The following is a 27,005-nucleotide window of genomic DNA, read 5'->3' on the forward strand; positions in this document are numbered from 1 at the left end:
AAACAGACAGCCCCTAGTGTAGCTCCAGGGGTTGCCAGTGTAGCTTTGAAGGGTGGTTCCTCAGACGAGGAAGTCCTCCTCGCCTTCAACTGGAGAATGAGCCAAAAGGTGAGTTGGAGATTCCAGAAGGGAGTAGACACTTCCACGGCCTACTGGTGAATGGAATCCCAGCCACTACCCTGAGAGATACCTGTGCCGGTCACACTGTGGTTCATGACAGGTTGGTACTCTCAAACCAGTATGTCACAGGGGAAACAAAAAGAGTAAGGTCTGTGGCAGTAGTGCCCCTAGAAATAGCTGGGTCCCTCAGTTGGAGAAAGGTGGTAGTCAATAAATACCTCCCACTTTATTGTCTCCTTGAGAATGACCACCCAGAGGTTGGTCTGAACCAAAGAGAGGTACTGGTCCAGCGCCAGACCTCATCCTAAGAACCTGGGGGGGGCTGAACCTGCAGTTAGTGCAGATAAGCCCCAAAAGAGACAGTGTAGGAAAGGTGGACAACTGTTAGTCACAGTTCCAGTGGGCCAGGAAGATTCTATCCCAGTAAGGGAGAAGTCCAAAATTGGCACTGGTGAAGTCCTCCCTAGTCAACAAAAAGACCTGACTAGTCAAGCAACTGTCCAGCCTGAGTTGGTGGCTCCTCAGTTGACAGAACAGAGGGTGGAAGAAGGGTGTTCACTACTAGGTGTAGTGACCCCTACCCTAAAACTGCTGACAGGCCACTAGATCCCTAAGAGGCCTGTGAGGTTCTGTAGCGATCCGAACCCGTGAATTCGGTATCGTAGTACTGACACAATTTTGGTACCAATAAACCGCAAATGATCCATTATATGCAGAACAGTGTTTTCGCTACGCAACTAGCATGAATTCACTGAGAAATAGGGCATTCTGTTGTAAAGTCATGGCATCCATTTTAGTTACGGCATCCATTTTGTTTCTTGCCCTCACATAGTCAATGAACGGGCGATGACCCCGGCAGAGTCACCTTGTTAAGGACACGTAAGCCCGAGCCCCGAGAAAGGCTGACGCTACATGACTAGGCAGAATCAAGCTGCCTCCCTTGCCTGAGGCCAGTCCTGCTATACTGGTTCTCGTGTCCGTTGTCCTGACTGAAAGGCCGAAGACGGTAGCCATGCCCGTTTATGATCCATAAACACCTCTTATCCTACTTTTCAATCCTTTTCACCTGGCTTTGCTCCTCTCCTTCTGGGCTTTTACAATGGGGAGGTTACGATTTTTATGATGGGGAGGTTCGGACAAAGAATGGAAAACTGTCAAGGGAATCTGATTGAATACCGAAATCCTACGACTAATTATTGTTTGATGTCTATTTACTGTTTGTTTGGGATACCGGGTTGGGCATGAGAAATATTCGTGTAATGTTGCCTAAAGACATTTTGCGTGTATTTAAAGAACAACCCACTTAATGCAATTTGAACAGTCTTGTAGATTCTGCCTCTGTGTGGTTCCTATGACTTCTGTGTCCCTGCAATAAACCTTGGTCTTTGACGCCACCATCGAGAAGCCCGTGTCTCTGTTTATTTGTGCACCGAGACAGGAGGAACTCAGGGGTCTTTGGGTGTTGTTTCCCTGACACCTCTGGACTCTTAAAAGTCCAGAACCTCAAATTGGCGCCCAACGTGGGGCGACGTCATCCGGTACCGGTCCAAAGCCTGAAAAGTTCGAGAAGTTTCGTGTGAAGATTCCGGAGGGAGGTACCCCGCTTCATCGATCCCTGCATGTCGTAAAAGTGGCCCGACGATCTCTTCCACGAGGGTTCCCTTTCCCAGACGGCTACAGAGGACCGCTGCCCTGACTGTCGCCCTGTCTTGGACCCGAGGTGCAGACCTTAGTACGGCGAGACGTAGACGGGTTCTCCTTGGTGACGTCTTCCACATTTCAGTTAAGTATTAAGTGGGTTACGCTCAGTTTGGTTGTTCCTTGTTGCTCTGGTTTATTCGTAGATTATCATTGGTTGCTCTTGTTTAGATAATCTTTGTTTTGGTATTAGTTCATTTTGGTAGGCCTAAGTTCATTGCGCATTTTTGGTTGGAATTTGTCTTTGTTTGTCATGACTACCAGTAGTAATTGTTTCCTGTCCTGGTTACGTTGCAACGGGGATTCCCGGTTGGAGGATTCGTGTTCGGTTCCTCCGATTGGAACTCCTACATATGAGCTCTATTGTAAACATGGTGTTGGTCCTATAACGTATAATGAAGTATGGGTCCGTTATACCAGAAAAGATGGTGTCCTTAGTTGGCCACCGCATGGTAGCTTCGAAACCGAAATTCTAGACAATCTAGAAATGAAGTTGTTTAAGAGAAAAGCCCGGCCAGCAATGTTTGATTCTTTTCGCGTATGGCGTAAAGAAGCCAAACAGAGAGAAATTAGGAAGACGAAGAAAGAACAGAAAGAGAAAGGGTTGACTTTAATGGAGTCTGCTAGGCAGCTGCATGTCAACGAGACCGAGAAAGCAATGGAGATGGCGAATAGAAAATATAATTTGGCAATTGATAAATGTTACCCTGTATTGCCATCTTGTCCTACTAAGCTGATGGAGGATCATGAGAAGGATCCTCTGTTGTCTTACCTGTTGAATTCACCTCCACCGTATGCACAGGGTATTACAGTACCACAGTTACTACCTGTTGTACAGCCAGCTGCTGGTCAGCCTGGAATAGTTGCTCCACTTCCTTTGATTCCAGCTCCTGTCCTTCCCGTGGTTAATGTTCCTTCGGCACCCCCTCTTCCTGGGTCGCCTGCTCCGCCTTTGCCTGTCGTTACGCAAACTGCTTTACCTGCTACTCCTACCCTTACTATTTCATCTGCTCCAGCTGCCCTATCCCCGAACCCTGTGAACATTCTGACTCCGCTTTCCGTTCGTCGGAAAATAACCGACTCTGTAACTAATATCTTAACTCCTCTCTACAGGTCTTTAATTGAGACCCCCGTTTCTGACTCTATACAGAGACGTAGCCAGCTTCCTGGTCCTCAGGAACGAGACATGTTAGATTCGACAGCTCTTAGGTGGATGTCGAAAGCTGTGAAGTATGATGCACAAAGAGTGTTAGATACTTTTATGCAATGGAATGAACCAACTCAACGTTATGTTTTTGACGTGATGTGTTCTCTTGAGCGTGAAGAATGGGAAGATGATGACTTAGATTCCGTCCCCTCTGATTTGATAAATATTCAACAGAAGTTTGCCGCAGGAATGGTGATAGGTTCAGAAGTAAGGGGAGCGATAGAACTGATTTTAGCTCATAGGGATGATTCCCCTCTTCGAGCGACAAGAGACCCTGATGGTTCACCGATTACTACTAGGAAAAAACGAGGTCAATATCCGATGAGGGAAGTTCCGCCGATATGGCGTGATGCAGTTCAAGCTGATGGGGCTAATAATATTGTAGCTGCCCCGGCACATTTCCAGAGAGTGTGGATACACATCCCTTGGAAACGGGCCGAAGTATTAGCAGTAAAACAAGCGTTACCAGACCCACGTAAAAATCCTGCTGGTTATTACAAAGAGTTAACGCAGACAGTTCAAGCGTGCATCATGAATTTGGCAGACATTGAAATGTTATTTGGTAATGTAGTGCCACAGCCTATATGGGCCAAGATTCGGCAAGAGAACCACCCAGTCGCCTTAGGAGGTGATTGGCCAGTTATTGTAGCAGCAGATGCGCAACAAGTTGGCGGTGCTAAACCTGAACCTCTGATTGCTGCCCTACCTGGCAGAATAATTAATCTGATGAAAACGCTGATGCCAGCGTTACGAGTCAATTGGGATAAACTATCGGCATGCAAACAAAAGAAGGACGAAAGCGTCTCTGACTTTTTCACTAGATTTGAAGAGACCTTCGTAGACCACAGTGGGCAAGATATGAGTACTGAAGGAGGCCAGAGATTGTTTGTCGACAAGTTCGTGTTTAATTTACTACCTGAACTTAGTAACAAGTTAAAGGATTCTGAAAGTGCATGGGCAGTGTCGACGACAGCACAGATACTTGCAACTGCTCAGTATTACGAGAATAGAGAGAAAGAAGAGAAGGAAAAGTCAGAAAAGAAAACAAAAGATTTAAAGACTAAAGTTCTTTTGCAACAGGCGTATCCGCCTCGTTCGAATCAGTCAGATTCACAGCAGCGACCCCAGTTTCAGCAACAGCCACAATTCCAGCAAGGGATGTCCCAAAGATTTAATTATGGTTTTTCCCGACAACAGTTAGCATGGAATCAGTGTGCCTATTGTAAAAAGGAGGGCCATTATAAGAATGAGTGTCCGGTACTGCACGCACAGACTAGTGGTGTCCCAGCTCAGAGAGGTACTGTTGGATCTATGCAAACTCCTAGAGGTAGAGGACGTGGTACTATGACACCACAGGCCGATCGCCAATCGAATTATTTCGATCAGCGAAATGCACAATCTGTGCAAGCAGGTAGATCTCCACAGTATCATGTTGAAGATTATTATGATCATAATGAGGAGATTCAGAGAAGCGAGCACTAGGACAGCCACAGGCAAAGAGAGGGAGTAGTATCAGTTCCAGTTGATCAGAGTGGACCTTATGTCGCAGTAGTTACCTCAGGCGTGGTCGAACCGTTTCTGTTGGATACTGGTGCGGCAAAAAGTTCAATTATGCATGCGAAACTCCCTGGCGCACCTTTGTCTGGCTTAACGAACACTTCAGTAGGTTTCTCAGGCGCCCCTGTTCACAATCCTGTTTCTAGTCCTTTGCCAATATCTGTTGGGCCATGCGAACTAGAAGCACCCCTTATTCTAACAACCAGTTGTAATGAGAATCTGCTTGGTTTAGATCTGTTGAAACGCCTGCATGCGACACTGTACTGTTCTCCTTCGGGAGTACAGCTCACATTAGGCAAAAGAGTCATCTCTCCAATGTATATGTCGATGGATAAGCTCCCACCGGAGCTGCGTTCTCTCCCTGATACTCTTTGGGCGACTGGTCCTGACGATGTAGGCCTCTTGGAAATTCCCCCTTATGTGGTAAGTCTGAAAGCGAATGTTAAATTCCCACGAATCCCACAGTATCGGATTTCGAATGAAGGGGAACGAGCACTCTTACTGATTGTGAAAGACTTAATACAGAAAGATGTGATTGAGGAAACTAGAGGAAATGTCTGCAATAGTCCTGTTCTGCCGATTTTGAAACGTACTGACCCTTCCAAGCCTCCAATCTACAGATTTGTGATTGACCTCAGAGAGGTTAACAAAATAGTGATTCCACAGTTTCCTGTAGTCCCAGATGTCACTGCATTATTGACGTTGATTCCTGCCTCAGCCTCATGGTTTACAGTTATCGACTTGAAAAATGCCTTTTTCAGCATTCCCATAGCCGAGGAAAGTAGAGACATTTTTGGTTTCTCCTTAGGAGGTCGCAGTTTCAGATTCAAGCGCGCTCCACAAGGTTATTGTGAGAGCCCTTCAATTTACAGTCAAGCATTGAAGAGTCAATTAGATGCTCTTGTACTTCCTCCTGGTGTTGCTCTGATCCAATACATAGACGATCTTTTACTGGCTGCTGATGACAAGGAAACTTGCAAAGCAGCTACAATTTCTCTATTACGTCATTTATCAGACTTACATCACAAGGTGTCACCTTCTAAACTGCAATATAGTTGCCAAGAAGTGACCTACTTAGGTCATCTTTTGGGGGAAGAAGGTTGACCCCAGAGAGAATCAAAGCAATCTCGCAGATGACTGTACCAAGCACACAAAGAGAAGTGCGTGCGTTTTTGGGTATTACGTCATACTGCAGGCAATGGATCCCAAATTTTTCTCTCATGGCAAAACCATTGGTAGCCCTGACTGGAAAAGGTGTTCCGAGCCCTTTGCCATGGTCTGATGAATGTCAGCATAGCTTCTCCGACTTACGTGATGCTCTGTGTTCAGCTCCTGTGTTGGGTACTCCTGACTACAGTAAGCCGTTTACACTATATGTCCATCAAAGAGAAGGTTGTGCGTTGAGTGTATTAACGCAACAATTTGGTGACAAACAGCGGCCTTGTGCATATTTCTCATCCACATTAGATCCGGTAGCCAGAGCATTGCCAAGTTGTTTGAGAGCTACAGCAGCAGCTGCAGTGTCTATTCGACAGTGTGCTGGACTTGTCATGAACAACATGTTAGTAGTCATGGTTCCACATGCTGTGGATACACTCATGAATCGAATGAAAACTCAGCACCTCACCAGTGCTAGACTATCAGGCTATGAGCTGACGCTTTTGGCAAGTCACATTCAGATCAAGCGATGCAACATATTGAATCCAGCAACGCTGTTGCCGACTACTCAGGAGTCGAGTGATTCAGAGCCCCATGACTGTTGTTTCAGAACTGAGGAAGAGACAAAAGGTAGGATTGATATGAAAGATACTCCGTTACTAGATCCAGACGGCACCTTATGTGTCGATGGGTCATGTTTTAAATTACAGAATGGTGATGTGACGGCCGCGTATGCAGTTACGACTTTGAGTACGATTGTTGAGACTGCAAGAGTAAGTCAGAATTCTGCCCAAGCTGCAGAATTAATTGCACTAACAAGAGCGTGTGTTTTAGCTGAGGGAAAGAGAGTGAATATGTTTACTGACAGCCAATACGCCTTCGGCGTATCACATAGCTTTGGACGTCTCTGGAGAGAAAGAGGTTTTCTCACGTCCCATGGGACTAAGATCCAACATGGACAGTTAGTCAGTGATCTATTGGAATCTCTGACCCTACCGAATGAAGTTGCGATTGTGAAATGCAGTGCACATCGGAAGATTACGGATGATGTTGGCCGTGGGAATGCGTTTGCTGATGAGGTCGCCAAAGAGACGGCCAAGAACACGACGAGCCGAATGTATGTTGCAACGTCTGCAAGATGGATTGCTGAATCAGGGATGTGTGAGAATACGATTGAAAGTGTGAAGGCAATCCAGAATGAAGCAACTGAAAATGAGAAGAATGAATGGAAGGAGAAAACGGGTAAAATGGATTCAAGTGGATGTTGGGTTGATTTGTCTGAACAGCAACGTTGGATGTTACCTGATGCGTATGTACTTGCGGTAGTCACGATGGCGCATGGAGCGGCGCACATCAGTTCGAAAGGGATCTGTAAAATGTTAGCTCCAGTATGGAAGAACGATGGAATTACTAAGTGTGCGGAAAGAGTGGTGAAAAATTGCATGATATGCCTGATGCATAATCCTGGCAAGGGAACCCCAACCCCAACTGGTCATTTTGCTCCCCATTCTTATCCCTTTGAAGTGATTCAGTTGGATTATATCCACATGGATAGGTGTAACAATCTCAAATACGTCCTAGTGGTAGTCTGTGCCTTTTCAAGATGGATTGAGGCATATCCGTTGAAGGATAACACTGCTATGTCCACTGCCAAAATCCTCCTCAAAGAATACTTCCCCAGGTATGGTATGCCACGGATTGTTTGGTCGGACAATGGAAGTGAGTTTCTAGGGAAAGTTATGAAGAGTGTGTGTGCGGGTCTGGGTATTACCCAGAAATTCCACAGTGCGAATCACCCACAGTCAGCGGGTTTTGTTGAAGGGTACAATGGCACCCTGAAGCTGAAACTTGCTAAAATTCAAGCTTCCACTGGTCTCTCTTGGCCAGACGCACTGCCTTTAGCTCTACTGTCCACCAGAGCGACTGTACACTCTCGAGTAGGGCTTAGCCCATATGAGATTGTGTTCGGTCGTCCTGCTAATGTTTGGGGAGTCCCTAGGCCAAAGGAATTCAAACAGATTGAATACCCAATGTTGATTGATTATCTTTATGATCTGACTGCTAAATTAAGCCTTATTCATCAACAGGTATTCGAATCCTTGCCTAAACTGCCAGAGAGTCCAGGCCACACGTTGAAACCAGGCGACCAAGTTGTAGTTCGGAATTTCGAACGAACTCGGAACCTCCAGCCAAGATTCGTGGGTCCGTTCCAGGTACTCCTCACAACAAGAACTGCTGTACGCCTAGCTGGAAGGAAAAATTGGGTGCACGCTAGCCATACGAAGCGTGTCCCTCTCCCGCTCCCCTATGACAATTGGGTTAGACAATGATTTGGTGTATCCGAGACAGAACCTGTTCCTAGGCACATCCCTTTCAGTGATGCAGAGTACATAACGGACCACCCACGAACTGAAACACAGAACTTTGACACCTCAGCAGGAACCGCTCCTTTGAATCCTGGACCGAGTATTGTACAAAGTGAACATTTGCCACCTGTGGAGTCGAACATTTCCGCACCTGTAGACCAGCTATTTCAAGATCAGACAAGACCCGGAAAGTACAGATATAATCTACGTTCTCATGTTATGAACTAATAACATTGCATATTTACCTTTTCTGTTTTATAACTGTTTTTATCTTATTGCATTCCATTCAGTCAGGAAGTTTTGCTCAAATTTTTATCTTTTTGTTTTTATTGTTTCTCTCACCTTACCATCTGGGTTACCGTAGGGTCGTAACGTGTGCCTTGTTTTAATTTGCAGGGAATCAGACATAAGGTCGGTTTCTTCTGTCTATCTTGGGAACTCCCAGGGTAAACAGAGGCAAGTTTTTAACAGGTACAAACCATCCGTTGTGAACGGTTGTAGAAGATGGAGCTTCCTGAACTGCGACGGGTTAATGTCATAAATGTGCACAAGACAAAGCTATATGACATATTATATAGCAAATGTTTTCTAATGCAATGTACTCTGACACTTCTAATTGTTTTGATAACTTTGGTAGGCGGAATTATTTTTGGTATTCAGTTGATCTTTACACCTGTTACATCTACAGTATCTCCCCATGTTCCTGTTTCTCCGACTGTTGTTTCTCTTCATTCTTTCCATCCTTTTCCTGCCCACGAGCAAGCTCGACGCTCTGAGTTTATAAATAACACTTTCATTCAGCTCTTGCACCAACATCAACTAGTGGTTAACACAACAAACTGCTGGGTGTGTGGCTTGATACCACATACCATGGACAAGGGCATCCCTTATCTGGTTCTGCCCTTTAGTTATAATGGCTCATTCTGGGCATTTCAGACCATGTTCGCTTATGCCCTAGAGACCTATCCTCCACGACCTCCGCGTTCCACTCGGTATAACTCTGCTAATAGAGCCTTGGTAAAAGGAATCACTGACATGGTTAGAGATGTCAATAATACTCCGTTCATTCCCAAGGATGAATTGCGAGTTTACATGGGTTGGAATGTTACGGAATATGGCATTACTCTGGGTGAGAACAAACGTAAAAGCTCGACTCCGATCTGGGTCATACCCCACCAAGGTCAGGTCTGTTTGCAAGGAAATGGGAGGAATCCGAAAGCTCGACTAGGGAAGAGTGACTGTATCGAAACATATGTTTTCCCGTCACAGTCTTCCCCTGCATTCTTAGCTGCTAAGGGTACCTATTTTGTTTGCCAAGACAGAGCATACACATGGCTGCCTGCTGACTTCTCAGGCTCATGTTATATCGCTCAACTGCTACCTCCGACATACACTGCTGCACCGGACTATCACAAAACTAGAGTTGTGAGAGGTGTTTTCAGTAAGGAAGATACTACTGGCCAAGAAGCAGGAGACTTCTTCAAAGGTTTCCTTCCGTTCTGGGGGCCTATGGCCAACAGTAGAAACTTACGTCAACTAACACGGGTAGTTGAATCCACTATCACCGAAACTGCGGGTGCCCTTAGTAACCTGACAGCTGAGCTTCAAGCGGATCGCCTCATGACGTTACAGAACCGTATGGTTCTTGATGTGTTACTTGCAGATCGAGGTGGAGTGTGTAAGATGATCCAATCGAGTTGCTGTGTTTTTATCCCAGATAATGCGCCAACGGTGTACAAGGCCATCTCTAAGTTACATAAGATTTCTGACTCTATACATGTAGAGGAAGGTGACTGGTCATTAATGGGATGGTTCTGGAGCCTGTTGTCTGCGTGGGGATGGAAGGTTCTGATAGTCACTGGTGTTGCGTTGGTATTTTTATTTTCGTGCTGTCTCATTGTTCAGTGTGGTCCTGCCTTATGTAACCTCTGCATTTCAACATGCGTAAGAAGACCACCTGTTTTTAGAGATGCGCCACGGGATAGAGTAATGCTTCAACAACATATCAGTGACCTGATGAACATAGAAATGGATTCTGACATAGAGTGAGTTATTGCCTATGTAAGGGCAAAAGGACGGTCTGAGGTTCTGTAGCGATCTGAACCCGTGAATTCGGTATCGTAGTACTGACACGATTTTGGTACCAATGAACCGCAAATGATCCATTATATGCATAACAGTGTTTTCGCTACGCAACTAGCATGAATTCACTGAGAAATAGGGCATTCTGTTGTAAAGTCATGGCATCCATTTTAGTTACGGCATCCATTTTGTTTCTTGCCCTCACATAGTCAATGAACGGGCGATGACCCCGGCAGAGTCACCTTGTTAAGGACACGTAAGCCCGAGCCCCGAGAAAGGCTGACGCTACATGACTAGGCAGAATCAAGCTGCCTCCCCTGCCTGAGGCCAGTCCTGCTATACTGGTTCTCGTGTCCGTTGTCCTGACTGAAAGGCCGAAGACGGTAGCCATGCCCGTTTATGATCCATAAACACCTCTTATCCTACTTTTCAATCCTTTTCACCTGGCTCTGCTCCACTCCTTCTAGGCTTTTACAATGGGGAGGTTACGATTTTTATGATGGGGAGGTTCGGACAAAGAATGGAAAACTGTCAAGGGAATCTGATCGAATACCGAAATCCTACGACTAATTATTGTTTGATGTCTATTTACTGTTTGTTTGGGATACCGGGTTGGGCATGAGAAATATTCGTGTAATGTTGCCTAAAGACATTTTGCGTGTATTTAAAGAACAACCCACTTAATGCAATTTGAACAGTCTCGTAGATTCTGCCTCTGTGTGGTTCCTATGACTTCTGTGTCCCTGCAGTAAATAAACCTTGGTCTTTGACGCCACCATCGAGAAGCCCGTGTCTCTGTTTATTTGTGCACCGAGACAGGAGGAACTCAGGGGTCTTTGGGTGTTGTTTCCCTGACACCTCTGGACTCTTAAAAGTCCAGAACCTCACCTGTAAGTTAGCCACTTCACCTACCAATGAAGAGCTAAAGGTGTGGTTACGGGCACTGACAGCTGTCAGTAGCCTCTGTTGGGTGTTACCTTCATGGCAGCACTGTCCTAGAAATGGTTGCCTAGCCCCCTGCCAAATGGCAAGATAGGTACCTGACCCTATTGCTCATGGTGGGGTTACTCAAGCTGTGGGTAAGTTGGGTTTTTCCCTAGCTAAGTTAAACTTATCAGAGGAATCACTGACAGAATATTGACGTCAAAAATATCGACGTCAAAAATATCGGAGCCGAAATATCGATGTCAAGAATATCTCAGTCCTATCTACATTATGGTAAGTACAAAAATATTGAGAAAACAATATTGTTGTCAAAAATATAGTTGTTAAAAATATTGTTTTTTGAATGTTAAAAATTAATGTAAAATAAAGTAAACGACACATATATTTAAAATAAACATAGTTAAAAATATGTTTAAAATTATAAGTAATACATATAATGTAAAAAAAATAAACATATACATATAAAATATAATATATATACTTACTTAATAATATTTACAATTAATTATTGTAATAACTTATAAATTGTTAAAAAACATTTTATAAATTATAAATACATACATAAACATACAACAATATAGATAAAAATATAAAAAATATATATAACAATTTTTTTTTTTTTTAATTGTTAAATAAATTTTACACTACATTAACTAAAACAGTAAATATTGGATAGCGTAGGGGTAAAAATTGCTATTCCCACTCCAGAGAGTGCAAAAATAGGGAAAGTGTTGGATAGCGTAGGGGTAAAAATTACTATTCCAACTCCAGAGAGTGCAACAGTAGGGAAATTGTTGGATAGCGTAGAGGTTAAAATTACTATTCCAACTCCAGAGAGTGCAACAGTAGGGAAAGAGTTGGATAGCGTAGGGGTTAAAATTACTATTCCAACTCCAGAGAGTGCAACAGTAGGGAAAGTGTTGGATAGCGTAGGAGTTTAAAATTACTATTACAACTTCAGAGAGTGCAACAGTAGGCCTGGGTGGAAAATCCCGTTCCGCTCGCAGAATTTGTGGAATTTGGGTAATTCAGCGTTCCGTGGAGAATGCGGAATTGCCCAAAATTCTGCGTTCCGCGGCTTCGCAGATTTTTTGCTTGTTCGCGTTCTCAAAATGTGTGTTCGTGAGATATTTCCACCCGAGCACGCAAACAGCTATCGCGAACAGGAAAAAAGCATCGCAAACAAGCAATTCCGCGTGTTCACAGAATTTCTGCTTGTTTGCAGAGATTTCTTACCGTTTCGCGGAGCTTTGCGTAGCGCGACTATGCAAATTCCACCCAAATTACTATTCCAACTCCAGAGAGTGCAACAGTAGGGAAAGTGTTGGATAGCGAAGAGGTAAAAATTACTATTCCAACTCCAGAGAGTGCAACAGTAGGGAAAGTGTTGGATAGCGTAGAGGTTAAAATTACTATCCCAACTCCAGAGAGTGCAACAGTAGGGAAAGTGACAGCGAAGAGGTTAAAATTACTATTCCGACTCCAGAGAGTGCAACAGTAGGGAAAGTGTTGGATAGCGTAGGGGTTAAAATAACTTACAAATAATTACACCCCAATTGGCACCTCTCTGGCCACATGTCAGTCCCTTGTGAATGGTACCATGGGTAATAACACTAATATAAATATCGATATTAGTAACATCGATATTTTTGCTATCGATATTACTAACTTCGATATTAACAAAAACAATATTTCTTATCTTCAGGTCGTTATTCTGGTCGTCGATATTCTTGACTTCGATATTGTGTCACTACGATATTTCAAACTCAATATTATTGTAGGTCGAAATTAAAAACTCGATATTTAGACTGCTTACCTTATCAGAGGTATGCACCTCTGAACCCAAACTAAAAAGATGGGGTAAAGACACTAAAGAACTACGAAAGGAGCATTGGGAATTATCTCCTGAAACTGTTGACGTAGGCCAGCTCTCCCAAGGGACTGACCTGGTCAGAAGGATGTAAGGCAGAGTAGGCACTGCAAGTTTCAAACCACTTCCACAAATCCTCCTCGCCTGAAAGACTAGAAAGACTCTCCCAGGTTTGGCTGAGTCTCCTAGCCTTTGAGCTGGGGGGGCTTGTGTAGGAAACTGGGTTTCTGTTGCAGTAACCTCCCTACTTTTTGCCAGACTACTGATGCACTTTGACTTGATGTGCCCTTGGTCCCTGCCAATGAGGTCCCCAGGGCCTGTGTCCTTTCCCAACAACTGTACCCTGTACCCCCAATTGGCATCTCTCTGGCCACATGTCAGTCCCTTGTAAAAGGTACCATGGGTACCAAGGGCACTGTGGTCAGGGAAGGCCTCTAAGGGCTGCAGCACTTATTGTGCCACCCTTAGAGGCCCTGTACCTTTACACACACACTGCCATTGCAGTCTGTGTGTTTTGGTGCAGAACAAAGTGAAGAGTCGACATGGCACACACCCCTGTGTTGTATATATTCGGTTGAACATTCGGTTTGTAGCTAAGAGTGACAAGCACAATGTCGAATTCCTCGATGTTATAATCAAATCCGACGAGCAGAAGTTGTCAGTGGATTTGTTCACGAAACCCACAGCACGTAACACATTGTTACATTTTTCCAGTTATCATCCGAGAATGCAGAAAACAACCATTCCATTTGGACAGTTCCTCCGTCTTCGGAGGAACTGTACCAATATTTTGGATTACGACAAGCAGTCGGAGGTTATGAGAGCTAAATTCATAGCCAGAGGTTATCCTAAAAGATTGGTACGTGACTCATACAAAAGAGCACGATACTACGATCGCCAATGTTTACTGGATAAAAAAGCACCGAAACAGCAAGATCGACTTGTGATGATAACGCGACACTCAACGATGAATGATACCATCTGCCAGATTATTAATGCTGACTGGCATATTCTAAATGCAACAAGAGCAGAATCAGACCATCTAGCAAAGCCTATGTTTGCATACCGTAAGAATAAGAACCTCAAAGATCTGGTGACAAGATCGCGGATGCAAAAGAATACATCTACCTCCATACAGACCACGATTGGAGGATTACCTGTCATAAAAGGGAATTACAAATGTATGTCATGCCTGGCTTGCAATTCTGCACTAGAAGTGAAACAATACTCCGTCAATGGAGGTAAAATAGACCTACAAAGCTTCACTAATTGTAAATCCACCAACATTATCTATGCCATTTTATGTCCCTGCAATAAAACCTATGTAGGTGAGACATCAAGATCAATGGCAACCCGCTTAACGGAGCACAGGTCAGCGATCAGGACAAAGAAATTACAAGCGCCACTAGTCCAACATTTCATTGAGTACAGGCACACTATTGAAGATATCCGATGCCTGATCCTAGAGAAAATTAATGTCAGTGGACCACAAGGAACTGAAATCCGAAAAAGGAGAGAAGTCTATTGGATATTCTCTCTGGATACATATAAGAGAGGATTAAACAATGAAATTCCATGGAGTCAAGCTATCCGCTACAATAGTTAATGTCCCAATTTAAAGATATCAGTCAGAGAAGTGAGCCAAAAATACAGATTGGTGTATAGCAAAGGACAACATATTTTAACATCTATATGGTCAGATTTTCTAGCATTATTATTCCAAAAAGGATTTGATTCCATAAGTATACCATAGTTAATGTCCCAATTTAAAGATATCAATCAGAGAAGTGAGCCAAAAATACAGCTTGGTGTATAGCAAAGGACAACATATTTTAACATCTATATGGTCAGATTTTCTAGCATTATTAATCCAAAAAGGAATTGGTTTCATAAGTATACCAGTCGCCTGTTATAATTTGCAACGTTTATGGATCCGCCCTTTTTCAGAAATATTTTTTGTATGCATATCGCTTTAATGGAATAACTAGCGCCATTGTAGGTTTTGTAATCGACGCTGACAGGATTTGACCAATCACTGAGGAGTCTAGGGGATATATAGAACGCCCTGAGGCTTAGTCCCGTTTCTACCTCGGTGACTCATTGCGAAAGGGAGAGAGGACTAATGCTACCAGGTGAGTTATATGGGACCGCACCGCTAAAATAGCTCCTTGATTCAAAAATGAACTGTAGATTAGATTCTGTTCTGGCGCGCTCGATTTCCAAGCGGCATTAATTAACAAACTATATGCGCTTGTGTTTAGATTACGCCATTATGCTGCTGTATATCTGAAAAGCGAACACATTTCAACACGCCTTAAAAGCGGTTGGAAATAATCAGACGACGGACACTCGGAACACATGAATGTGACCGGGTAAGTGTGACGGGATCGCGTTGCCTTGAAGATTCCTTTAATTATAAAATGAAATGTAATATCATTAAGTATTGGCTCGCCCGTGTACTAAAGCAGGACCGATTAACTTTACACGCTTCTGTTTAGATGACGTGGTGAAACAGTAAAGGAACAAGTACGGTTTTTTCAAGATGCTTGAGAACAGCTAAAGGATAGGCGCTGGAATACTGGAGCGTTTGCTAGTAAGTGCAATCAGCACTATAAGATTTATGAGCAACCAAAGGAGTACTTATCGTGATTGCAATTTTCATGCGTTGTTCTCCTTCATTTGGTGATATTCTAGTACACCCATGGCCGCTTGTATGATGACTGCCTGATAGACACGCTGGTGCCCGTCTCATCAAAGGAATATCAACATTTGACAAGATATAACGGGATATAATCCAATATCTATCGAGTAGAGGGGAACGTGTACTTTTCCTATCTGAAGTCGGGGACGTGAGAATAGCCAAGGTAACATCAGTAGCTTGATACTGTAACAATGAATGTAGCAAGGGGATCCACATTAGTTTCACCCACATTATTGATTAAGTTACTTTGTTTCTAAAAGACGGTGGGTTGGTCGCCTTGTTTTACAGAAATACTGGGACATTTTTGGACCCATTAGCGAGTAAAAGAAGTCGATTCTGAGCTTTTTGTTTCCAGCTCCATACTTTAAGCCCCATGAACTCAAAATATCAACGCAGGATTGATATAAATAGAGTAGATAGTCTCTATATCCCCTTGAGATACACATGAGCAACCAGGCTAAATAAAATGAGAAACAATGTAGTAATGTGAGAAATATATAGTGTGTTAGTTACTGCAATGGACAATCTCTTTTGAGTTCTGTTAATGTAATTGGAGATGGCTTATGTTAGTAGTTTGTTATTTGTGTTTTGTAAATAAGATGTATATAAATGTATATATGTATAGGGTCAATGTAGGGCCTTTTTAATGAAATGTGCACTTGAATCATTAGGTATGTACAAATTGTTATAGATTGTTCTTTTTCTTTATTATGTTCTAGGAGTTTTGAATATCATGGCCGCCTGAGGAAGGCTGAACGCCGAAACGCGCGTAGACTGAATTAAGCCATGTTTAATATTCACTTTTTTTGTTTGAGAGAAATTGTATTGTAATTGTTTGATCGAATATGCAATAATATTGTGTTCTGCAAACCATATGTTGATAAAGGAAGGTTTAGAAAAGATATGTCAGGACACTATATGAGTATTTTTGTATAAAAAATGTTTGAAAAAAAGAAAAAAGGAAAAAAATGATATAATTTTCTAATACAAAAACTCACAATAACAAGTAATAAAGAAAGAAATTTCAATTAGTTCATCTTCTGGTAGTGATATTTGATCAATGATGTTACATGATTTGTACATTACCACACCTTTTTAATAATTGTTTCCTATATATTTTTTCACAAATATTTACTTTAAAACCCTGAGATAGGAAGCTAAATTAGGGGTACCCTTGTTATGTTGCAATATATTTCTCCATGGCCGGTCCATGTGGGGTAGTGTTTCTGTCTAATTGTATATAAGTGCACCTTATTGATATATATGAGATTGCCATCTCCAACATATTGAAAAGTAACGATTAGGTTCTCCATTGGGTTCTTGACTTTGGCTTATATAACCCTACTTTTGCCCATCCAGGCAAATCAAGTCACTATATTTTGTCTTTTCCCTAGATTGACACTCTTTATATAATGGACAAGCTTCAAACATTTGGGTTTACAGATGAAGATCTTGCTTCATTACTAGGTGATTTCGCCCTAGGTGGCCAAACAGTGCATGCAACTAGCTCCCTAGGTAATGAAGACTTTAATAAATTAACCTCGTTAAAGAAAAAAGCCAAACGAATTGAAATGCACGGTCATTTTATGTTAGAGTACTTAAAAGCAGGAATTATCCCGCAAGGGCTAAGAGTTAAAAACATTCCAGATCTCTTTGTTAAAATTCGGAAATTTCTCGAACGTTGGTCACATATAGCCAACAGATGCTCCCGGGATCTCATGATCCTCATAGTTGAAACATCGAAGGAGATGATCCAAGCATTAATGGAGGAAATCCAAGAACTAGAAAATAAAATTAAAAGTAATCAAGCAATTGAGGAAGCTAAAAAGAAGTTAGAGGAGGTAGAAATTGAAATGTCATCTTATCATGACTACCTGATGAAACGAAAGACAGATAAGCTTAAAAAAGATGTGAGGTATACCAGCCAGGAGAGAATGTACCCATATTTGGCGGACAACTTTTACCAGCAACAACCAATAGACGAAGATCAATTTCAACCTATAGCTGATAGATTCACCAAAAAAGTAGTTACCTTTTCGGACACGACGGATTCTGAAGGGGAAAGCTATAATCAATACCAAGCTAACAATTCAGGCCGCCAAACTCCAGGCAACAGTAGAGGTGAACGCCCTGGTTTTGTAGCCAGGCGGGGGACGCAAAGAACCAGATGGCGGCCCAGATACCAACGACGTCAACGGGGCAGTTACCAACAAGCATACAATTACCCACAAGGACAGAGGGCCCGATTCACAGAACTAACTTAAGACAAAATCCTAAACTTACTACCATTTTGGTATTCACAGAAGGCACTTACTCATTTTGGTATTCACAGAAGGCACTTACTCATTTCGGTATTCACAGAAGTTAGGAGTCCTAACTTTAGTACTCCTAAATGCCTTCTGTGAATACCGAAAGTCTTAAAATTAGGATTTTTCGCAGTTTAGTAGTAGTATAGTTAGGACTCCTAACTTTAGGACTCCTAAATGCCTTCTGTGAATACCGAAAGTCTTAAAATTAGGATTTTTCTCAATTTAGTAGTCCTAAATTTAGATTTAGGACTACTAAATTGAGAAAAATCCTAATTTTAAGACTTTCGGTATTCACAGAAGGCATTTAGGAGTCCTAAAGTTAGGAGTCCTAACTATACTACTACTAAACTGCGAAAAATCCTAATTTTAAGACTTTCGGTAGTCACAGAAGGCATTTAGGAGTCCTAAAGTTAGGAGTCCTAAACTTAGGACTACTAAATTGAGAAAAATCCTAATTTTAAGAATTTCGGTATTCACAGAAGGCATTTAGGAGTCCTAAAGTTAGGAGTCCTAACTATACTACTACTAAACTGCGAAAAATCCTAATTTTAAGACTTTCGGTATTCACAGAAGGCATTTAGGAGTCCTAAAGTTAGGACTCCTAACTTCTGTGAATACCGAAATGAGTAAGTGCCTTCTGTGAATACCAAAATGAGTAAGTGCCTTCTGTGAATACCAAAATGGTAGTAAGTTTAGGATTTTGTCTTAAGTTAGTTCTGTGAATCGGGCCCAGAATGTTTACCAGGACGATCCACAAGTCTTAGTAACGAGGCATGCCCATTATTGGCGCGAGTGAATCAGATACCCATCTTTAACCTCAGCACATATGAGATTGATCACCAGACAGAGTCTATGCTGACGAAAGGTCTTTCCTTCGTCCCACATGCAAAAGCTAATAGATTTGAATTATTTCAGGACCTAATTTCTTTTTTCCGAAAGATCAGATTACGTGCCTTCTTTGAAGGACGAGATAGTCAGGAGCCTCTTATATCAAATAAATCAGGCTTGGCCCCTCCATCTACTTTTGTCCCGACATTAGACCAGGTAGGACCGGAGATTGCTATCTTTGAACACGTGGTGTTCAATAGAATGATGGCAGCTACCAAATTTATTCCGGCGCCTAGATACAATCTTTCTCGGGAGGAATATCAAGCCCTGTCCACCCTTAAGAATAACAAGGATATAACTATTAAGGGTTGCGATAAAGGCGGGGGCATAGTGTTAATGGACACAGACCAATATGTGACGAATATGACCGTTATGCTATCTAACAAAGATCACTATATCCCTGTGCGTAATGACCCTACCAAAAGGATATCCAAAATGATCAAAGACCTAACAATTAATGCTCTGGAAGATGGGGTCATTTGCGAAAAAGAGTCAACTTTCTTGAATGTGGTCAAACCCAAGATGGCCTCAATATATGGAATACCTAAAATACATAAAAGTATCACTGACCCGCCTTACAGGCCTATTGTAACTACTATTGGGTCAGCCACAGAAGCATTATCTAAATATGTCGATGCCTTGTTGCGCCCGCATGTCCCCAAAATAAGATCGTACATAAGGGACACGACGGACATTATTAATAAAGTTGAACAAATCCACTTCAATCAGGCAACACAGCTTTTGGTCACTATGGATATAGAGGCCTTGTACAGTAACATCCCTCAGGCCGCTGCATTGGAAGCCGTGAGGTGGTTCATTGAGACCTACGATATAGATTGCCCGGCCCAATTCATATTGGAATGTCTTGGTATTGTACTCCAAGAAAATACCTTTGAGTTCAATGGATCATTATACCAGCAGACCCAAGGAGTAAGTATGGGGGCTTCATGTGCCCCAACGGTGGCAAACATCTTCATGGCACACTATGAACACAGATACATCTATAACGAGGTGGCCCCATTCAGTGAATCTACCACTAGTTGGTCTAGATTCATTGACGATGTCTTTTACATCTGGAATGGCACGGAGGAAGACCTTGCACAATTCGTATCATGGCTCAACCTTTGTGATACGAACATTCGGTTTGTAGCTAAGAGTGACAAGCACAATGTCGATTTCCTCGATGTTATAATCAAATCCGACGAGCAGAAGTTGTCAGTGGATTTGTTCACGAAACCCACAGCACGTAACACATTGTTACATTTTTCCAGTTATCATCCGAGAATGCAGAAAACAACCATTCCATTTGGACAGTTCCTCCGTCTTCGGAGGAACTGTACCAATATTTTGGATTACGACAAGCAGTCGGAGGTTATGGGAGCTAAATTCATAGCCAGAGGTTATCCTAAAAGATTGGTACGTGACTCATACAAAAGAGCACGATACTACGATCGCCAATGTTTACTGGATAAAAAAGCACCGAAACAGCAAGATCGACTTGTGATGATAACGCGACACTCAACGATGAATGATACCATCTGCCAGATTATTAATGCTAACTGGCATATTCTAAATGCAACAAGAGCAGAATCAGACCATCTAGCAAAGCCTATGTTTGCATACCGTAAGAATAAGAACCTCAAAGATCTGGTGACAAGATCGCGGATGCAAAAGAATACATCTACCTCCATACAGACCACGATTGGAGGATTACCTGTCATAAAAGGGAATTACAAATGTATGTCATGCCTGGCTTGCAATTCTGCACTAGAAGTGAAACAATACTCCGTCAATGGAGTTAAAATAGACCTACAAAGCTTCACTAATTGTAAATCCACCAACATTATCTATGCCATTTTATGTCCCTGCAATAAAACCTATGTAGGTGAGACATCAAGATCAATGGCAACCCGCTTAACGGAGCACAGGTCAGCGATCAGGACAAAGAAATTACAAGCGCCACTAGTCCAACATTTCATTGAGTACAGGCACACTATTGAAGATATCCGATGGCTGATCCTAGAGAAAATTAATGTCAGTGGACCACAAGGAACTGAAATCCGAAAAAGGAGAGAAGTCTATTGGATATTCTCTCTGGATACATATAAGAGAGGATTAAACAATGAAATTCCATGGAGTCAAGCTATCCGCTACAATAGTTAATGTCCCAATTTAAAGATATCAGTCAGAGAAGTGAGCCAAAAATACAGCTTGGTGTATAGCAAAGGACAACATATTTTAACATCTATATGGTCAGATTTTCTAGCATTATTATTCCAAAAAGGATTTGGTTCCATAAGTATACCATAGTTAATGTCCCAATTTAAAGATATCAATCAGAGAAGTGAGCCAAAAATACAGCTTGGTGTATAGCAAAGGACAACATATTTTAACATCTATATGGTCAGATTTTCTAGCATTATTAATCCAAAAAGGAATTGGTTTCATAAGTATACCAGTCGCCTGTTATAATTTTCAACGTTTATGGATCCGCCCTTTTTCAGAAATATTTTTTGTATGCATATCGCTTTAATGGAATAACTAGCGCCATTGTAGGTTTTGTAATCGACGCTGACAGGATTTGACCAATCACTGAGGAGTCTAGGGGATATATAGAACGCCCTGAGGCTTAGTCCCGTTTCTACCTCGGTGACTCATTGCGAAAGGGAGAGAGGACTAATGCTACCAGGTGAGTTATATGGGACCGCACCGCTAAAATAGCTCCTTGATTCAAAAATGAACTGTAGATTAGATTCTGTTCTGGCGCGCTCGATTTCCAAGCGGCATTAATTAACAAACTATATGCGCTTGTGTTTAGATTATGCCATTATGCTGCTGTATATCTGAAAAGCGAACACATTTCAACACGCCTTAAAAGCGGTTGGAAATAATCAGACGACGGACACTCGGAACACATGAATGTGACCGGGTAAGTGTGACGGGATCGCGTTGCCTTGAAGATTCCTTTAATTATAAAATGAAATGTAATATCATTAAGTATTGGCTCGCCCGCGTACTAAAGCAGGACCGATTAACTTTACACGCTTCTGTTTAGATGACGTGGTGAAACAGTAAAGGAACAAGTACGGTTTTTTCAAGATGCTTGAGAACAGCTAAAGGATAGGCGCTGGAATACTGGAGCGTTTGCTAGTAAGTGCAATCAGCACTATAAGATTTATGAGCAACCAAAGGAGTTCTTATCGTGATTGCAATTTTCATGCGTTGTTCTCCTTCATTTGGTGATATTCTAGTACACCCATGGCCGCTTGTATGATGACTGCCTGATAGACACGCTGGTGCCCGTCTCATCAAAGGAATATCAACATTTGACAAGATATAACGGGATATAATCCAATATCTATCGAGTAGAGGGGAACGTGTACATTTCCTATCTGAAGTCGGGGACGTGAGAATAGCCAAGGTAACATCAGTAGCTTGATACTGTAACAATGAATGTAGCAAGGGGATCCACATTAGTTTCACCCACATTATTGATTAAGTTACTTTGTTTCTAAAAGACGGTGGGTTGGTCGCCTTGTTTTACAGAAATACTGGGACATTTTTGGACCCATTAGCGAGTAAAAGAAGTCGATTCTGAGCTTTTTGTTTCCAGCTCCATACTTTAAGCCCCATGAACTCAAAATATCAACGCAGGATTGATATAAATAGAGTAGATAGTCTCTATATCCCCTTGAGATACACATGAGCAACCAGGCTAAATAAAATGAGAAACAATGTAGTAATGTGAGAAATATATAGTGTGTTAGTTACTGCAATGGACAATCTCTTTTGAGTTCTGTTAATGTAATTGGAGATGGCTTATGTTAGTAGTTTGTTATTTGTGTTTTGTAAATAAGATGTATATAAATGTATATATGTATAGGGTCAATGTAGGGCCTTTTTAATGAAATGTGCACTTGAATCATTAGGTATGTACAAATTGTTATAGATTGTTCTTTTTCTTTATTATGTTCTAGGAGTTTTGAATATCATGGCCGCCTGAGGAAGGCTGAACGCCGAAACGCGCGTAGACTGAATTAAGCCATGTTTAATATTCACTTTTTTTGTTTGAGAGAAATTGTATTGTAATTGTTTGATCGAATATGCAATAATATTGTGTTCTGCAAACCATATGTTGATAAAGGAAGGTTTAGAAAAGATATGTCAGGACACTATATGAGTATTTTTGTATAAAAAATGTTTGAAAAAAAGAAAAAAGGAAAAAAAATGATATAATTTTCTAATACAAAAACTCACAATAACAAGTAATAAAGAAAGAAATTTCAATTAGTTCATCTTCTGGTAGTGATATTTGATCAATGATGTTACATGATTTGTACATTACCACACCTTTTTAATAATTGTTTCCTATATATTTTTTCACAAATATTTACTTTAAAACCCTGAGATAGGAAGCTAAATTAGGGGTACCCTTGTTATGTTGCAATATATTTCTCCATGGCCGGTCCATGTGGGGTAGTGTTTCTGTCTAATTGTATATAAGTGCACCTTATTGATATATATGAGATTGCCATCTCCAACATATTGAAAAGTAACGATTAGGTTCTCCATTGGGTTCTTGACTTTGGCTTATATAACCCTACTTTTGCCCATCCAGGCAAATCAAGTCACTATATTTTGTCTTTTCCCTAGATTGACACTCTTTATATAATGGACAAGCTTCAAACATTTGGGTTTACAGATGAAGATCTTGCTTCATTACTAGGTGATTTCGCCCTAGGTGGCCAAACAGTGCATGCAACTAGCTCCCTAGGTAATGAAGACTTTATTAAATTGACCTCGTTAAAGAAAAAAGCCAAACGAATTGAAATGCACGGTCATTTTATGTTAGAGTACTTAAAAGCAGGAATTATCCCGCAAGGGCTAAGAGTTAAAAACATTCCAGATCTCTTTGTTAAAATTCGGAAATTTCTCGAACGTTGGTCACATATAGCCAACAGATGCTCCCGGGATCTCATGATCCTCATAGTTGAAACATCGAAGGAGATGATCCAAGAATTAATGGAGGAAATCCAAGAACTAGAAAATAAAATTAAAAGTAATCAAGCAATTGAGGAAGCTAAAAAGAAGTTAGATGAGGTAGAAATTGAAATGTCATCTTATCATGACTACCTGATGAAACGAAAGACAGATAAGCTTAAAAAAGATGTGAGGTATACCAGCCAGGAGAGAATGTACCCATATTTGGCGGACAACTTTTACCAGCAACAACCAATAGACGAAGATCAATTTCAACCTATAGCTGATAGATTCACCAAAAAAGTAGTTACCTTTTCAGACACGACGGATTCTGAAGGGGAAAGCTATAATCAATACCAAGCTAACAATTCAGGCCGCCAAACTCCAGGCAACAGTAGAGGTGAACGCCCTGGTTTTTTAGCCAGGCGGGGGACGCAAAGAACCAGATGGCGGCCCAGATACCAACGACGTCAACGGGGCAGTTACCAACAAGCATACAATTACCCACAAGGACAGAATGTTTACCAGGACGATCCACAAGTCTTAGTAACGAGGCATGCCCATTATTGGCGCGAGTGAATCAGATACCCATCTTTAACCTCAGCACATATGAGATTGATCACCAGACAGAGTCTATGCTGACGAAAGGTCTTTCCTTCGTCCCACATGCAAAAGCTAATAGATTTGAATTATTTCAGGACCTAATTTCTTTTTTCCGAAAGATCAGATTACGTGCCTTCTTTGAAGGACGAGATAGTCAGGAGCCTCTTATATCAAATAAATCAGGCTTGGCCCCTCCATCTACTTTTGTCCCGACATTAGACCAGGTAGGACCGGAGATTGCTATCTTTGAACACGTGGTGTTCAATAGAATGATGGCAGCTACCAAATTTATTCCGGCGCCTAGATACAATCTTTCTCGGAAGGAATATCAAGCCCTGTCCACCCTTAAGAATAACAAGGATATAACTATTAAGGGTTGCGATAAAGGTGGGGGCATAGTGTTAATGGACACAGACCAATATGTGACGAATATGACCGTTATGCTATCTAACAAAGATCACTATATCCCTGTGCGTAATGACCCTACCAAAAGGATATCCAAAATGATCAAAGACCTAACAATTAATGCTCTGGAAGATGGGGTCATTTGCGAAAAAGAGTCAACTTTCTTGAATGTGGTCAAACCCAAGATGGCCTCAATATATGGAATACCTAAAATACATAAAAGTATCACTGACCCGCCTTACAGGCCTATTGTAACTACTATTGGGTCAGCCACAGAAGCATTATCTAAATATGTCGATGCCTTGTTGCGCCCGCATGTCCCCAAAATAAGATCGTACATAAGGGACACGACGGACATTATTAATAAAGTTGAACAAATCCACTTCAATCAGGCTACACAGCTTTTGGTCACTATGGATATAGAGGCCTTGTACAGTAACATCCCTCAGGCCGCTGCATTGGAAGCCGTGAGGTGGTTCATTGAGACCTACGATATAGATTGCCCGGCCCAATTCATATTGGAATGTCTTGGTATTGTACTCCAAGAAAATACCTTTGAGTTCAATGGATCATTATACCAGCAGACCCAAGGAGTAAGTATGGGGGCTTCATGTGCCCCAACGGTGGCAAACATCTTCATGGCACACTATGAACACAGATACATCTATAACGAGGTGGCCCCATTCAGTGAATCTACCACTAGTTGGTCTAGATTCATTGACGATGTCTTTTACATCTGGAATGGCACGGAGGAAGACCTTGCACAATTCGTATCATGGCTCAACCTTTGTGATACGAACATTCGGTTTGTAGCTAAGAGTGACAAGCACAATGTCGATTTCCTCGATGTTATAATCAAATCCGACGAGCAGAAGTTGTCAGTGGATTTGTTCACGAAACCCACAGCACGTAACACATTGTTACATTTTTCCAGTTATCATCCGAGAATGCAGAAAACAACCATTCCATTTGGACAGTTCCTCCGTCTTCGGAGGAACTGTACCAATATTTTGGATTACGACAAGCAGTCGGAGGTTATGGGAGCTAAATTCATAGCCAGAGGTTATCCTAAAAGATTGGTACGTGACTCATACAAAAGAGCACGATACTACGATCGCCAATGTTTACTGGATAAAAAAGCACCGAAACAGCAAGATCGACTTGTGATGATAACGCGACACTCAACGATGAATGATACCATCTGCCAGATTATTAATGCTAACTGGCATATTCTAAATGCAACAAGAGCAGAATCAGACCATCTAGCAAAGCCTATGTTTGCATACCGTAAGAATAAGAACCTCAAAGATCTGGTGACAAGATCGCGGATGCAAAAGAATACATCTACCTCCATACAGACCACGATTGGAGGATTACCTGTCATAAAAGGGAATTACAAATGTATGTCATGCCTGGCTTGCAATTCTGCACTAGAAGTGAAACAATACTCCGTCAATGGAGTTAAAATAGACCTACAAAGCTTCACTAATTGTAAATCCACCAACATTATCTATGCCATTTTATGTCCCTGCAATAAAACCTATGTAGGTGAGACATCAAGATCAATGGCAACCCGCTTAACGGAGCACAGGTCAGCGATCAGGACAAAGAAATTACAAGCGCCACTAGTCCAACATTTCATTGAGTACAGGCACACTATTGAAGATATCCGATGGCTGATCCTAGAGAAAATTAATGTCAGTGGACCACAAGGAACTGAAATCCGAAAAAGGAGAGAAGTCTATTGGATATTCTCTCTGGATACATATAAGAGAGGATTAAACAATGAAATTCCATGGAGTCAAGCTATCCGCTACAATAGTTAATGTCCCAATTTAAAGATATCAGTCAGAGAAGTGAGCCAAAAATACAGCTTGGTGTATAGCAAAGGACAACATATTTTAACATCTATATGGTCAGATTTTCTAGCATTATTATTCCAAAAAGGATTTGGTTCCATAAGTATACCATAGTTAATGTCCCAATTTAAAGATATCAATCAGAGAAGTGAGCCAAAAATACAGCTTGGTGTATAGCAAAGGACAACATATTTTAACATCTATATGGTCAGATTTTCTAGCATTATTAATCCAAAAAGGAATTGGTTTCATAAGTA

Source organism: Triturus cristatus, chromosome 10, assembly GCF_964204655.1.
Source record: "Triturus cristatus chromosome 10, aTriCri1.1, whole genome shotgun sequence".
Classification (NCBI taxonomy): domain Eukaryota; kingdom Metazoa; phylum Chordata; class Amphibia; order Caudata; family Salamandridae; genus Triturus; species Triturus cristatus.